The sequence below is a fragment of the Moschus berezovskii genome, chromosome 20, assembly GCF_049115385.1.
Source record: "Moschus berezovskii isolate FMDL1 chromosome 20, NW_MosBer_1.0, whole genome shotgun sequence".
In the NCBI taxonomy this organism is placed as follows: Eukaryota; Metazoa; Chordata; class Mammalia; order Artiodactyla; family Moschidae; genus Moschus; species Moschus berezovskii.
The window spans coordinates 7,431,834-7,446,340 of record NC_142479.1 but is presented as its reverse complement, the minus strand read 5'-3'; positions in this window follow the sequence as shown (position 1 = coordinate 7,446,340).

Below are 14,507 nucleotides of genomic sequence, written 5' to 3'. Positions count from 1 at the left end.
GAATGGGAATAGGGCATCATCTAAAGTTGAGTCCATAAATAGTGTTCTCCTCTTACGTGGGGAGAGCTATGTCAGGGAATGTCTTGAGTCGCATAAAGGGTGTCATGTATCCATTTGAGTTTCAAGCGGGAATGTGGGATTTCTCTTGAGACTCTGAAGGGAAAATTTTCCCCATCTCATCTTGAGTGCAGAATCTTGTGGTTTTTCTGTGGTGTGGCATGAAGCTTGGGGTCCTTCTCGAGTTGCGACGGGGCCCTCAGATATTCGCTGGTCATGCCCCAGGGAAGTCAGGTCTCCTTGCATGTTGGAAGGGAAACTTCGGGTTTATTCTGGAGGCGTGGAATGGCAAATGGAAGTCATCTAGAAATGAGTCCTTAAATTGTGTGCTCCTCTCCAGTAGGGACGGCTTAGTCAGGGAACTTTTATGGTTGCCGAAAGGGTGTCAACTACCCGTTCGAATTTCAAGCGGGAATGTAGGTTTTCCCTTGAGACTCTGCAGTAGAAAATTCCTCATCTCGCATTGCTGGGGGAATCTCGTGATTTTTATCGAGTTGCGGCGGGAAGCTTGTAGACACTCTCGAGTTGTGACAGTGACCTCAGAACCTAGTCCTTTTTACTTCAAGGAGGTTAGGTCACTGTTCTTTTTGCAAGGGGAGCTTCGGGATTACACTCGAGGCGTAGAATGGGAATACGGCCTCATCTAAAATTGAGTCCATAAATTGTGTTCTCCTCTCCAGTGGGGACAGCTATGTCAGCGAATGTCTTGAGTCGCATAAAGCGTGTCAAGTACCCGTTCGAGTTTCAAGCGGGAATGTGTGATTTATGTTTAGACTCTGCAGCAGAAATATTCCGCACTTCGCATTGAGGGGAGAATCTTGTGGTTCTTCTCGAAATGCAGCTGAAATCTTGGGTTCCCTTTCGGGTTAAGACGGGGATCTCAGGAAATCGGTTCTGTAGCCCCAGGGAAGTCAGGTCTCATTTCCTGTTGTAAAGGGTACTTCGGGATTTATCTCGGGGCATGGAATGTGAATTTGGACTCATCTAGAGATGAGTCTGTTAATTATGTGCTCCTCTGCAGTGGGGACGGCTTAGTAAGGGAGCTTTTAAGGTTGCAGAAACGGTGTCAAGTACCCGTTCGAATTTAAGCGGGAATGTGAGAATTCCCTTGAGACTCTGCAGCAGAAAATTCCTCATCTCGCTTTGATGGGGTAATCTCGTGGTTTTTCTCGAGTTGCGGCTGGAAGCTTGTAGTCCTTCTCGAATTGGGACAGTGACTTCAGATCCTAGCTCTTTTCACTTCAGGGATGTCAGGTCACCCATCTTGTTGCAAGGAGAGCTTCAGGATTACACTCGAGGCATAGAATGGGAATACCACCTCATCTAAAGATGAGTCCATAAACTGTGTTCTCCTCTCAAGTGGGGACAGCTATATCAGGGAATGTCTTGAGTCACATAAAGGGTGTCAAGTACACGTTGGAGTTTAAAGCGGCAATGTGGGATTTCTCTTGAAACTCTGCAAGGGAAATTTTCCTCACCTCATGTTGAGTGCAGAATCTTGTGGTTTTTCACGAGATGCGGCGGGAAGCTAGGGGTCCTTCTCGAGTTTTGACAGGGACCTCAGTAACTCGCTTGTGTTGCCCCGGAGAAGTAGGGTCTCATTTCGTTTTGGAAGGAAAACTTCGGGATTATTCTGGAGGCATGGAATGGGAATTGGAAGTAATCTAGAGATGAGTCCGTAAATTGTGTGCTCCTCTCCAGTAGGGACAGCTTAGTCAGGGAACTTTTATGGTTGCAAAAATGGCGAAAAGTACCCATTCCAATTTCAATTGGGAATGTGGGATTTATTTGAGACTCTGCAGAAGAAAATTCCTCATCTCGCTTTGATGGGGAAATCTCGTGGTTTTATCGAGTTGTGGCGACAAGCTTGTAGTCCCTCTCGAGTTGGGACAGCGGCCTCAGAACCTAGCATTTTTTTACTTCAGAGAGGTCAGGTCACTTTTCTTGTTACAAGGAGAGCCTCGGAATTTCACTAGAGGAGTAGAATGGGAATAGGGCCCCATCTAAAATTGAGTCCATAAATTGTTTGCTCCTCTCCAGTGGGGACATCTATGTCAGGGAATGTCTTGAGTCGCATAAAGGGTGTCTAGTACCCGTTTGCGTTTCAAGCGGGGATGTGGGATTTCTCTTGAGACTCTGCAGGGGAAATTTTCCTATTCTCACCTTGAGTGCAGAATTTGTGGTTTTTCTCAAGTTGCGGCGGGAAGCTTGGGGTCCTTCTCAAGTTGCGACGGGGCCCTCACGAACTAGCTCGTGTTTTCCCAGGGACATCAGGTCACCAATCCTGTGGAAGGGTAACCTCGGGATTCCGTTCCTGGCATGGAATGTGATTTTGGTCTCATCTTGTGTTGAGTCCGTTAATTGTGTGCTCCTCTCCAGTGGGGACGGCTTAGTCAGGGATCTTTTTGCGTCACAGAAAGGGTTTCAAGTACCCTTTCGAGTTTCAAGCAGGAATGTGTGATTTCTCTTGAGACTCTGCAGCAAAAATATTCCGCATCTCGCATTGAGGGGAGAATCTTTTGGTTTTACTTGAGTTGTGGCTGGAAGCTTGGGGTCCCTTTTGGGTTGCGATGGGGATCTCAAGAACTCGATCATGTAGTCCCTGAGAAGTCAGGTCTCCTTTTGTTTTGGTAGGGGAACTTCGGGATAACTCTCGAGGAAAGGAATGGGAATAGGGCCTCAACTAAAGTTGAGTCCATATATTGTGTTCTCCTCTCAAGAGGGGACAGTTGTGTCAGGAATATCTTGAGTTGCATAAAGCTTGTCATGTACCCATTCGAGTTTCATGTGGGAATGTGAGATTTCTTTTGAGTCTCTGCAGGGGAAATTTTCCTAATCTCACCTTGAGTGCACAATCTTGTGGTTTTTCTTAAGATGAGGCCGGAAGCTTCAGCTCCTTCTCAATTGCTACGGGGACCTCAGGAATTCGCTCATGCTGTCCGAGGGACGTCAGGTCTCCAATTGTACTGGAAGGGGAACCTCGTTATTCCGCTCAAGCCGTGGAATGTGATTTGGGTCTCATCTTGCGTTGAGTCCGTTAATTGTGTGCTCTTCTCCAGTGGGGACGGCATAGTCAGGTAACTTTTTGTGTCGCAGAAAGGGTTTCAAGTACTCTTTCGAGTTTCAAGCCGGAATGTGTGATTTCGCTTGAGACTCTGCAGCAGAAATATTCCTCATCTCGCTTTGAGGAGAGAATCTTGTGGTTTTTCTCGAGTTGCAGCTGAAAGCTTGGGGTCCCTTTCGGGTTGCGACGGGGATCTCAGGAACTCGCTCGTGTAGCCCCAGGGAAGTTAGGTCTCCTTTCCTGTTGGAAAGGGTACTTCTGGATTTCTCTTGAGGCATGGAATATGAATTGAGACACATCTAGAGATGAGTCCGTTAATTGCGTGCTCCTCTCCAGTTCAGACTGCTTAGTAAGGGTCCTATTTATGTCACAGAAATGGTGTCAAGTACCCGTTCGAGTTTAAGTGGGAATGTGGGATTTCTTTTGAGACTTTGCAGGGGAAATTTTCCTCATCACACCGTGAGTGCAGAATCTCGTGTTTTTTCTCGAGTTGTGGCGGGAAGCATGCGTTCCTTCTTGAGTTGTGACAAGGAACTCAGGGACTTGCTCGTGTACTCGCTGGGAAGTCAGGTCTCCTTTCGTATTGGTAGGGGAACATCGGGACTTCTCTTAAGGCGTGGAAACGGAATAGGGCCTCATCTAAAGTTGAGTCCATAAATTGTGTTCTCCTCTCAAGTGGGGAAAGCAATATCAGGGAATGTCTTGAATCTCATAAAGGGTGTCAAGTACACGTTGGAGTTTAAAGGGAGAATGTGGGATTTCTCTTGAAACTCTGCAAGGGAAATTTTCCTCATCTCACGTTGAGTGCACAATCTTGTGGTTTTTCACGAGATGCAGGGGGAAACTAGGGGCCCTTCTCGAGTTTTGACGGGGACCTCAGTAACTCGCTCGTGTTGCCCCAGGGAAGTCACGTCTCATTTCGTGTTGGAAGGGAAACTTCGGGATTATTCTCGAGGCATGGAATGGGAATTGGAAGTCATCTAGATATGAGTCCGTAAATTGTGTGCTCCTCTCCAGTAAGGACAGCTTAGTCAGGAAAATTTTATGGATGCAGAAAAGGTGTCAAGTACCCGTTCCAATTTCAAGCGGGAAGGTGATTTCCCTTGAGACTCTGCAGCAGAAATGTTCCTCATCTCGCATTGAGGAGAGAATCTTGTGGTTTTTCTCGAGTTGCAGCTGAAAGCTTGGGGTCCCTTTCGGGTTGAGACGGGGATCTCAGGAACTCGCTCGTGTAGCCCCAGGGAAGTCAGGTCTCCTTTCCTGTTGCAAAGGGTACTTCGGGATTTCTCTCGAGGCATTGAATGTGAATTGGGACACATCTATAAATGAGTCCGTTAATTGTGCGCTCCTCTCCAGTGGGGACTGCTTAGTAAGGGTCCTATTTATGTCGCAGAAATGGTGTCAAGTACCCGTTATCGTTTCATGCGTGAATGTGGGATTTCTCTTGAGACTCTGCATGGGAAATTTTCCTCCTCTCACCTTGATGCAGAATCTTGTGTTTTTTCTCGTTTTGTGGCAGGAAGATTTTGGCCCTACTCGATTTCCGACAGGGACTTCAGAAACTCGCGACTGTAGTTCCTGGGAAGTCAGGTCTACTTTTGTTTTCGTAGGGGAACATCGAGATTACTCTCGAGGCGTGAATGAAAATAGGGATCAGCTAAATTTTAGTCCATAAATTGTGTTGTCCTCTGAAGTAGGGACAGCGGTATCATGATTGTCTTGAGTCGCATAAAGGGTATCAGTTCCTCTTTTGCGTGTCAAGCGGGAATGTGGGATTTCTCTTGAGACTCTGCAGGGGAAATTTTCCTCATCTAACCTTGAGTGCAGAATCTTGTGGTTTTTCTCACGTTGCGGCGGGAAGCTTGGGGCTCTTCTCGAGTTGCGACAGGGACCTCAGTACCTCGCTCTGTAGTCCCAGGGAAGTCAGGTCTCCTTTCGTTTTGATAGGGGAATTCGGGATTACTAGTGAGGCCTGGAAGGTAAATAGGCCTTCATTACTGTTGAGTTCATAAATTATGTTCTCCTCTCAAGTGGGGACTGCTATGTCAGGGAATGTCTTGAGTCGCCTAAAGTGTGTCAAGTACCCGTTCGCGTTTGTAGCGCGAATGTGGGATTTCTCTTGAGACTCTACAGGGGAAATTTTCCTCGTCTCACCTTGAGTGCAGAATCTTGTGGTTTCTCTCGAGTTGAGGCGGGAAGCTTGGGTTCCTTGCGGAGTTGCAACAGGGAACTCACTATCTCGCTCGTGTAGCCCCTGGGAAATCAGGTTTCCTTTTGTTTTGGTAGGGGAACATTGGGATTACTCTTGAGGCGTGGAATGGGAATAGGGCCTCATCTAAAGTTGAGTCCATAAATTGTGTTCTCCTCTCAAGTGGGGACAGCTCTATCAGGGAATGTCTTGAGTCGCATAAAGGGTGTCAAATTCCCAATTGCATTTCCATCAGGAATGTGGGATTTCTCTTGTGACTGCAGGGGAAATTTTCCTCATCTCACCTTTATTAGAGAATATTGAGTTTTTTCTCGAGTTGCGGCGGGATGCTTGGGGTCCTTCTCAAGTTGCGACAGGGACCTCAGGATCTTGCTCGTTTTAGCCCCTGATAATCAGGTCTCCTTTCTTTTTGGTAGGGGAACATCGGGATTACTATCGAGCCATGGAATGGGAATAGGCCTCATCCAACCTTGAGGCCATAAATTGTTTTCTCCCCTCAAGAGGGGACAGCTATGTCAGGGAATGTCTTGGGTCGCATAAAGGGTGTCAAGTACCCATTCGGGTTTCAACCGGGAAATTGGGATTTCTCTTGAGACTCTGCAGGGGAACTTTTCCTCATCTCATCATGAGTGCAGAATCTTCTGTTTTCTCACGCATTGTGGCAGGAAGTTTTGGGCCCTTCTCGATTTACGACAGGGACATTAGAAACTCGCTAGTGTAGTCCCTGGGAAGTCAAGTCTCCTTTCATTTTGTAGGGAAATATCGGGATTACTCTCAAGGCGTGGAAGGGGAATAGGGCCTCATCTAAATTTGAGTACATACACTGTGTTCTCCTCTCAAGTATGGACAGCTTGTCAGGGAATGTCTTGAGTCGCCTAAAGTGTGTCAAGTTCACGTTCGCGTTTGTAGCGCGAATGTGGGATTTCTCTTGAGCCTCTACAGGGGAAATTTTCCTCATCTCACCTTGAGTGCAGAATCTTGTGGTTTTTCTCGAGTTGAGACGGGAAGATTGGGATCCTTCTCGAGTTGTGACAGGTACCTCAGGATCTCACTCGTGTAGCCCCTGGGAAATCAGGTCTCCTTTCATTTTGGTAGGTGAACATTGGGATTATTCTAGAGCTCTGGAATGGGAATAGGGCCTCATCTAAAGTTGAGTCCATAAACTGTGTTCTCCTCTCAAGTGGGGACAGCTATGTTAGGGAACGTCTTGAGTCGCATAAGGGGTGTCAATTACCCTTTGGTGTTTCAAGAGGGAATCTGGGATTACTCTTGAGACTCTGCAGGAGAGATTTTCCTCATCTCACCTTGAGTGCAGAATCTTGTAGTTTTTCTCAAGTTGCGGAGGGAAGCTTGGGGTCCTTCTCGAGTTGTGACAGGGACATCGGAACTTTGCTTTTCTTTCGTTTTGTTAGGGGAATATCGGGATTGCTCTCGAGGCGTGGAATGGGAATAGGACCTCATCTAAATTTGCGTAAAAAAAGTGTCTTCTCCTCTCAAGTGGCGACAGCTCACTCAGGGAAAGTCTTGAGTCACATAAAGGGTGTCAAGTGATGATTCGCGTTTCAAGCGGGAATGTTGGATTACTCTTGAGATTCTGCATGGGAAATTTTCCTCATCACACCTTTACTGCCGAATTTTGTGGTTTTTCTCGTGTTGCGGCGGGAATCTTGGGGTCTATCTGGAGTTGCGACAGGGACCTCAGGAACTCCCTTGTGTAGTCCCTGGGAAGTCAGGTCTCCTCTCGTTTTCAAAGGGGAATATCGGCGTGAGTCTCAAGGCGTGGAAGGGGAATAAGGCCTCATCTAAAGTTGAGACCATAAATTGTGTTCTCCTCTCAAGTATGGTAATCTTTGTAAGGGAATGTCTTGAGTCGCCTAAAGTGTGTCAAGTACCCGATCGCGTTTCTAGTGGAAATGTGGGATTTCTCTTGAGACTCTACAGGGGAAATTTTCCTCATCTCACCTTGAGTGCAGAATCTTGTGGTTTTTCTCAAGTTGCGGCGGGAAGTTTGGGGCCCTTCTCGATTTGCCACAGGGACCTCAGTACCTGGCTCTGTAGTCCCTTTGAAGTCAGGTCTCCTTTCATTTTGGTAGGGGAATTCGGGATTACTAGCGAGGCCCTGAAGGGAAATAGGGCCTCATTAATGTTGAGTTCATAAATTGTGTTCTCCTCTCAAGTATGGACAGCTTTGTCAGGGAATGTCTTGAGTCGCCTAAAGTGTGTCAATTATCCGTTCGCCTTTCTAGTGCGAATGTGGGATTTCTCTTGAGACTCTACAGGGGATATTTTCCTCATCTCACCTTGAGCGCAGAATCTTGTGGTTTTTCTCTAGTTGCAGCGGGAAGCTTGGAGTCCTTCTTGAGTTGCGACAGGGACCTCAGGAAGTCGATGGTGTAGTCCCTGGGAAATCAGATCTCCTTTTGTTTAGAAGGGGAACATCAGGATTACTCTCAAGGCATGGAAAGGGAATAGGGCCTCATCTGTGATTGAGTCCATAAATTGTGTTCTCCTCTCAAGTACGGACAGCTATGTCAGGGAATGTCTTTAGTCGCATAAAGGGTGTCATGTACCCATTCGCATTTCAAGCAGAAATGTGGGATTTCTTTTGAGACTCTGCAGGGGAAATTTTCCTCATCTCACCTTGAGTGCAGAATCTTGTGGTTTTTCTTCTGTTGCTGCGGCAAACTTGGTGCCCTTCTCGATTTGCAACAGGGACCCCAGGAACTTGCTCGTGTAGTCCCTGGAATTAGGTCTCCTTTCGTTTTTGTAGAGGAACATCGGGATTAATCTCATGGTGTGTAATGGGAATAGGGCCTCATCTAAAGTTGAGTACATAAATTATGTGCTCCTCTCAAGAGGGGAAGCTATGACGGAGAATCTCTTGAGTCGCATAAATGCAGACAAGTACACGTTCGAGTTTCAAGCGGATATATGCGGTTTCTTTTGAGACTCTTCAGGGTTAAATTTCCTCATTTCACCTTGAGTGCAGAATCTTGTGAAATCTCTAGAGTTGTGGCTGGAAGCTTGGGGTCCTTCTCGAGTTAGGAAAGGGACCTCAGGTACACCCTCTTGTAGTCCCTGGGAATTCAAGTCTCCTTTCGTTTTGGTAGGGGAACATCGGGATTTCTATCGAGCCGTGGAATGGGAATAGGGCCTCATCTAAAGTTGAGGCCATAAATTGTGTTCTCTTCTCAAGTGGGGACAGCTATGTCAGGGAATGTCTTGAGTCGCATTAAGGGTGTCAAGTACCCGTTCCCGTGTCAAGCAGGAATGAGGGATTTCCTTGAGACTCTGCAGGTGAAATATTCCTCATCTCACCTTGAGTGCAGAATCGTGTGGTTTTTCTCGTGTTGCGGCGGGAAGCTTGGGACCCTTCTCGAGTTATGACCGGGACTTCAGGAACTGGCTCGTGTAGTCCCTGGGAAGGCACGTCTCCTTTCGTTTTGGTAGGGGAACATTGGGATTTCTCTTGAGGCGTGGAATGGGAATAGGGCCTCATCTAAGGTTGAGTCCATAAATTGTCTTCTCCTCTCAAGAGTGGACAGCTATATCAGGGAAAGTCTTGAGTCGCATAAAGGGTGTCAAGTACCTGTTCGCATTTCAACTGGTAATGTGGGATTTCTCTTGAGACTCTGCACGGAAAACTGTCCTCTTTTCACCTTGAGTGCAGAATCTTGTGGTTATTCACATGTTGTGGCAGGAAGTTTGGACCCTCCTCGATGTGCGACTGGGACGTCAGGAACTCGTTAGTGTAGTCCCTGGGAAGTCAGATCTCCTTTCGTTTTTGTAGGGAAATATCGGCATTACTCTCAAGGCGTGGAAGGGCAATAGTGCTTCATTAATGTTGAGTGCATAAATTGTGTTCTCCTCTCATGTGCGGACAGCTATGTCAGGGAATGTCTTCAGTCGCGTAAAGGGTGTCCAGTACCTGAGCGCGTTTCAAGCAGGAATGTGGGATATCTCTTGAGACTCTGCAGGGGAGGTTTTCCTGATCTCAACTTGAGTGCAGAATCTTGTGGTTTTTCTCCAGTTGCGGCGCAAAGCTTGAGTTCCTTTTCGAGTTGGGAAAGGGAGCTCAAGAACACGCTCGTGGAGTCCCAGGGAAGTCAGGTCTTCTTTCGTTTCCGTAGGGGAACATTGGGATTACTAACGATGCGTGGTAGGGAAATAGGGCCTCATTAATGTTGAGTGCATAAATTGTATTCTACGCTCAAGTACGGACAGCTATGTCAGGGAATGTCTTGAGTCGCATAAAGGGTGTCAAGGACCCGTTCGCCTTTCAAGCGGCAATGTGGGATATCTCTTGAGACTCTACAGGGGAGATTTTCCTCATCTCACCTTGAGTGCAGAATCTTGTGGGTTTGTTTCGTGTTGTGGCGAGAAGCTTTGGCCCTTCTCAATTTGAGACAGGGACTTCAGAAACTCGCTAGTGTCGTCCCTGTGAAGTCAGGTGTGCTTTCGTTTTGGTAGGGGAACATCGGGATTACTCTTGAGGCGTGGAATGGAAATAGGTCTCTTCTCAATTTGAGTCCATAAATTGTGTCCTCCTCTCAAGTAGGGACAGCGATGTCAGGGATCGTCTTGAGTCACATAAAGCTGTCAATTCCCCTTACCCATGTCAAGCTGGAATGTTGGATTCACTTAGACTCTACATGGGAAATTTTCCTCATGTCACCTTGAGTGCAGAATCTTGTGGTTTTTCTTCTGTTGCTGCGGCAAACTTGGTGCCCTTCTCGATTTGCAACAGGGACCCCAGGAACTCGCTCGTGTAGTCCCTGGAATTAGGTCTCCTTTCGTTTTTGTAGAGGAACATCGGGATTAATCTCATGGTGTGTAATGGGAATAGGGCCTCATCTAAAGTTGAGTACAAAAATTATGTTCTCCTCTCAAGTGGGGAAGCTATGTCGGAGAATCTCTTGAGTCGCATAAATGGAGTCAAGTACACGTTCGAGTTTCAAGCGGATATATGTGGTTTCTTTTGAGACTCCGCAGGGTTAAATTTCCTCATTTCACCTCGAGTGCAGAATCTTGTGAAATCTCTAGAGTTGTGGCTGGAAGCTTGGGGTCCTTCTCGAGTTAGGAAAGGGACCTCAAGTACACCCTCTTGTAGTCCCTGGGAATTCAAGTCTTCTTTCGTTTTGGTAGGGGAACATCGGGATTTCTATCGAGCCGTGGAATGGGAATAGGGCCTCATCTAAAGTTGAGGCCATAAATTGTGTTCTCTTCTCAAGTGGGGACAGCTATGTCAGAGAATGTCTTGAGTCGCATTAAGGGTGTCAAGTACCCGTTCCCGTGTCAAGCAGGAATGAGGGATTTCCTTGAGACTCTGCAGGTGAAATATTCCTCATCTCACCTTGAGTGCAGAATCGTGTGGTTTTTCTCGTGTTGCGGCAGGAAGCTTGGGACCCTTCTCGAGTTATGACCGGGACTTCAGGAACTGGCTCGTGTAGTCCCTGGGAAGGCACGTCTCCTTTCGTTTTGGTAGGGGAACATTGGGATTTCTCTTGAGGCGTGGAATCGGAATAGGGCCTCATCTAAAGTTGAGTCCATAAATTGTCTTCTCCTCTCAAGAGTGGACAGCTATATCAGGGAATGTCTTGAGTCGCATAAAGGGTGTCAAGGACCCGTTCGCCTTTCAAGTGGGAATGTGGGATTTCTCTTGAGACTCTACAGGGGAGATTTTCCTCATCTCACCTTGACTGAAGAATCTTGTGGTTTTTTTTCGTGTTGTGGCGAGAAGCTTTGGCCCTTCTCAATTTGCGACAGGGACTTCAGAAACTCGCTAGTGTCGTCCCTGGGAAGTCAGGTCTACTTTCGTTTTGGTAGGGGAACATAGGCATTACTCTTGAAGCGTGGAATGGAAATAGGTCTCTTCTCAATTTGAGTCCATAAGTTGTGTCCTCCTCTCCCGTAGGGACAGCGATGTCAGAGATTGTCTTGAGTCACATAAAGGGTGTCAATTCCCCTTTCCCATGTCAAGCGGGAATGTGGGATTTCACTTAGACGCTACATGAGAAATTTTCCTCATGTCCCCTTGAGTGCAGAATCTTGTGGTTTTTCTTCTGTTGCTGCGGCAAACTTGGTGCCCTTCTCGATTTGCAACAGGGACCCCAGGAACTCGCTAGTGTATTCCCTGGAATCAAGTCTCCTTTCGTTTTGGTAGGGGAACATATGAATTACTCTTAAGGCGTGGAATGAGAATATGGCCTCATCTAATGATGAGTCCATATATTGTGTTCTCCTCTCAAATGGAGACAGCTATGTCAGGGAATGTCTTGAGTCACATAAAGGGTGTCCGGTACCCTTTCGTGTTTTAACAGTGAATGTGGGATTTCTCCTGAGACTCTGCATTGGAAATTTTCCTCATCTCACCTTGAGTGCAGAATCTTGTGGTTTTTCTCTAGTGGCAGCGGGAAGCTTGGTGTCCTTCTAGAGTTGTGACAGGGACCTCAAGAACTCGATCGTGTAGTTTCTGGGAAGTCAGGTCTCCTAGGTCTCCTTTCGTTTTGGTAGCGGAACATTGGTATTACTCTCGAGGCGTGGAATGGGAATAGGGCCTCATCTATGTTGAGCCCATAAACTGTGTTCTGCTTTCAAGTGGGGACAGCTATGTCAGGGAATATCTTGAGTCGCATAAAGGGTGTCAAATACCCGTTCGCGTTTCACAAGGGAATGTGGGATTTCTCCTGAGACTCTGCATTGGAAATTTTCCTCATCTCACCTGAGTGCAGAATCGTGTGGTTTTTCTCGAGTTGCTTTGGGAAGCTTGGGGTCCTCCTCGAGTTGCGACAGGGACCTCAGGAACTCGCTCGTGGAGTCCCAGGGAAGTCATGTCTTCTTTCGTTTCTGTAGGGGAACATTGGGATTACTAGCGATGTGTGGTAGGGAAATAGGGCCTCATTAATGGTGAGTACATAAATTGTATTCTATGCTCAAGTACGGACAGCTATGTCGGGGAATGTCTTGAGTCGCATAAAGGGTGTCAAGGACCCGTTCGCCTTTCAAGCGGGAATGTGGAATATCTCTTGAGACTCTAAAGGGGAGATTTTCCTCATCTCACCTTGAGTGCAGAATCTTGTGGGTTTGTTTCGTGTTGTGGCGAGAAGCTTTTGGCCCTTCTCAATTTGAGACAGGGACTTCAGAAACTCGCTAGTGTCGTCCCTGTGAAGTCAGGTGTGCTTTCGTTTTGGTAGGGGAACATCGGGATTACTCTTGAGGCGTGGAATGGAAATAGGTCTCTTCTCAATTTGAGTCCATAAATTGTGTCCTCCTCTCAAGTAGGGACAGCGATGTCAGGGATTATCTTGAGTCGCATAAAGGGTGTCAATTCCCCTTTCCCATGTCAAGCGGGAATGTGGGATTTCACTTAGACGCTACATGAGAAATTTTCCTCATGTCACCTTGAGTGCAGAATCTTGTGATTTTTCTTCTGTTGCTGCGGCAAACTTGGTGCCCTTCTCGATTTGCAACAGGGACCCCAGGAACTCGCTCGTGTATTCCCTGGAATCAAGTCTCCTTTCGTTTTGGTAAGGGAACATACGAATTACTCTTAAGGCGTGGAATGGGAATATGCCTCATCTAATGATGAGTCCATAAATTGTGTTCTCCTCTCAAATGGAGACAGCTATGTCAGGGAATGTCTTGAGTCACATAAAGGGTGTCCGGTACCCTTTCGTGTTTTAACAGGGAATGTGGGATTTCTCCTGAGACTCTGCATTGGTTATTTTCCTCATCTCACCTTGAGTGCAGAATCTTGTGGTTTTTCTGGAGTTGCGGGGGGAAGCTTAGAATCCTTCTCGAAGTTCGACAGGGACCTCAGGAACTCGTTCGTTTAGTCCTTGGGAAGTCAGGTCTTTCGTTTTGGTAAGGGAATATCGGGATTACTCCCGAGACATGGAATGGTAATAGGGCCTCATGTAAATTCGAATCCTTAAATTTTCTTCGCCTCTCAAGTGGGGACAGCTATGTCAGGGAATGTCTTGTGTCGCATAAAGGTTGTCAAGTACCCGTTCGCATTTCAAGCGGGAATGTGGGATTTCTCTTGAGACTCTCCAGGGGTATTTTCCTCATCTCACCTTGAGTGCAGAATCTTTTGGTTTTTCACGAGTTGTGGCGGGACGCTTGGGGTCCTTTTCGAGTTCAGACAGGGTCCTCGGGAACTCGCTCCTGTAGTCCCTTGTAAGTCAGGTCTTTCGTTTGGTAAGGGAACATCGGGATTATTCTAGAGGCGTAGAATGGGAATAGGGCCACATCTAATGGTGAGTCCATAAATTGTTTTCTACTCTCAAGTGGGGACAGCTATGTGAGTGAATGTCTTTAGTCGCAGAAAGGGAGTCAAGTAGACGTTCGTCTTTCAAGCAGGAATGTGGGATTTCTCTTGAGAATCTGCAGCATAAATAATCCTCATCTCGCATTGAGGGGAAAATTTTGTGGTGTTTCTCGAGTTGCGGCATAAATCTTGGTATTTTTTTCGACTTGCGACGGGGACCTCAGGAACTGGCTCGTGTTGCTTCTCGGAAGTCAGGTCCCCTTTTGTGTTGGAAGGGGAATTTCAGGATTACTTTCGACCCGTTAAATGTGAACAGGGCCTCTTCTCGACCTGAGTCTGTAAATTGTGTTCTCCTCTCCAATGGGGACGGCAGTGTGAGGGAACTTTCTGATTCGCATAAAGGATGTCAAGTACCCGTTCGCCTTTCAAGCGGGAATGTGGGATTTCTCTTGAGATTCTGCAGTTAAAAATTTCCTCATTTTGCACTGAGGGGATAATTTTGTTGTGTTTCTCAACTTGCAGCGGGAAGCTTGGCGTTCCTCTCGAGTTGCGACGGGGACCCCAGGAACTCGCTCGTGTTGCTCCAAGGAAAGTCAGGTCTCCTATCATTTTCGAAGGGGAACCTCGAGATTCCTCTATAAGGAACAGCAGAGGAATAGGACCTTATCTAGCATTCAGTTGATCCACTATTTGTTCTTTTCCAGTGGAGACAGAGAAATTTTGCTTGCTCTCAAAATTCTCCAGGGAATTCAGGCCTCTTCTCTTGTTCAGACCTGGAACTGCGCTTTTTTCTCGAGTTGTAATACGGGTGATATAGGCCACTTTAGTTTTCCATTTTTAACTGGAGATTGTATAGAGTATGCTCGTGGAGTCAGGTCTCCTATCATCTTCTGAGTTGATACTCGAGG